Source organism: Lampris incognitus, chromosome 1, assembly GCF_029633865.1.
Source record: "Lampris incognitus isolate fLamInc1 chromosome 1, fLamInc1.hap2, whole genome shotgun sequence".
NCBI lineage: Eukaryota > Metazoa > Chordata > Actinopteri > Lampriformes > Lampridae > Lampris > Lampris incognitus.
This window is the reverse complement of record NC_079211.1, coordinates 135,996,835-135,999,268: the sequence shown is the minus strand read 5'-3', so window position 1 is coordinate 135,999,268 and position 2,434 is coordinate 135,996,835.

Below are 2,434 nucleotides of genomic sequence, written 5' to 3'. Positions count from 1 at the left end.
AATAGTGGGCTGCGATCCGCAATGGACTGTTGCCTGGCATCGAACAGAGAGCCGGAGAGACGGGGTTCTCACCGTATCTAAACCAGTGATATGATTCCCACTGGAATTTGCCACCTGACCTCTGAGTGATTACCAGCTTCACGGTTTTAGTGTTTATGGGAATCATTGAATCATTTTACAGCCTCGCCTTCTTGACTCACCTGGCGCGGAGTGGGAATGGGTCTCTTCCAGTTACACTAAACATCACTACTGTATTCAGACCCGCAGAACTCCTGTCGGCTTTCGGATCCCATAAATCAACCACTCAAAGAGACAATCAAAGCCTGTTTGATCCTGCGGGCCCCAAGATGACCTACATATCACATGACCTATAAAGGTGGTCCATCTCCGGCCCCATGCCATCTCAGACAGCATAAAACCTGTGTTAAGTTTCTCTGACCCCGAGGGACAAGTTCCAATGAAACTCCCGAGTCAGGGAGGGAAAAGTTATGTTGAATTTAAGGTGCGTTATCTGGCTGTGTCCTACAACGCCATACAATTGTCACTGCGAACAAGTGGATTTTTTTTTTCGTACAAGGGACTCACTATATATCCCAAAATCAATCGATCTTGAATCAAAAGCAGGTTTCGGATTATCTTGAATCAATCTTGAACCCCCCCATCCCCCCTTTTCTCCCCAATTGTATTCAGCCAATTACCCCACTCTTCCAAGCCGTCCCGGTCGCTGTTCCACCCCCTCTGCCGAGCCAGGAAGGGCTGCAGACTACCACATGCCTCCTCTGATACATGTGGAGTCACCAGCCGCTTCTTTTCACCTGACAGTTAGGAGTTTCCCCAGGGGGACATAGCACGTGAGAGAATCACACTATCCCCCCCGAACAGGCGCCCCAACTGACCAGTGGAGGCGTTAGTGCAGCGACCAGGACACATACGCACATCCGGATTCTCACCTGCAGACACGACCAGTTGTGTCTGTAAGGGCACCCGACCAAGCCGGAGATAACACGGGGACTTGAACCGGCGATCCCCGTGTTGGTAGGCAACGGGATAGACCGCCACACCACCCGGACGCCCTCAATCTTGAATGGTCTTGACCCAAAAGCAGATCTTGAACCCATCCATCCATCCATTATCCAAACCGCTTATCCTGCTCTCAGGTTCACGGGGATGCTGGAGCCTACCCCAGCAGTCACTGGGCGGCAGGCGGGGAGACACCCTGGACAGGCCGCCAGGCCGCCCCCACACACACACACACACCTTGATATAACTCGCCCGATATGTTTGCCAATATGTTTGCATACAATACAAATATAAAATTACAGAGATGTGTTATGCGGTGCAAACTCATACAAAACAAACCAAAGGTCACCTTCACACACTGAGGTTCTCCGTATCTTCTCACAGCTGGAGGAGGAGAAAAGATAAAGCGTAACAACTCAGCTCGTTTCAGGGACTGATGTTAACCTTATGCACCACTATTTTCTTACTGCTCTGTGGCAAACACATTGGTGACTGAATAAAGATTACACAACCTAAGTGTCAAATAAGGTAAAACGTGTGATTTACAGAGAATAAGATATGCCTGCGGTGATTTCCCAAGGTACTAGAAACATTATGTTGGGGGTCTGAGTGAGTGGACCGCCGGGTCAGGGCAGAAGATGTGGGAAAGTGAAGTTGCCTCCAGACAGACATGAAGCCTGATCCCATGGAGTCTACAATGGAGGCTCAAACTAACATGACTGATCCCTTCAGCTTTAGCGAGAGGCCAAGAGAGGCGAGCATCAGCTCGGGATTTGATTTTCACATTGTTTTTTAGAACAAAAAACAGGAGGCCGAGGCGTGCTTTTCCTGAAAACAGACTGATTCCCTGATGGACGAGTGAACATCGAAAGCGCATTGGCTCTTCGTGAAGATGGGCTTATACTTTGCATGTGCTGCGCCTGTTGTAAGAACAAAAGTCAGACTTGTTTTTTTCACCCCCCCCCCACCGTGTTTCAGTTTCTGCAAACATTCATTCAACTTCACTAACCACTTACCTTTGCTTTCCAAAGACAAAATTGGGACATAAAAAAAATGTAATGTTTGAAATGTTGGAGAGGAAACATCTAATTGATGGATAATATTACCGTAGACTAAACACTGGGTTTTAATAGGGAGAGACAGAACCATGTTAGACAACAGCAGCAGCGTGGCACTCCTCACTACAGCAAACCACACCCACACATTTCACCAACTTCCGAACTGCATAAAAGTAATTGAAAGGAGAAAGAAAGAGAGAGGAAAAAAAAGGCCGAGCTGCACACAGCCATTCTGGGAGCGAGTGAATATGTGGCAGAACCGTGCGGCGTGCTGGATACCAGGTGTCAATCAACGGTCAGTGGTTGATTATGTTGAGCAAGCTGACAGAGCGTGGGGTTGTTGTAGGGATGTACCT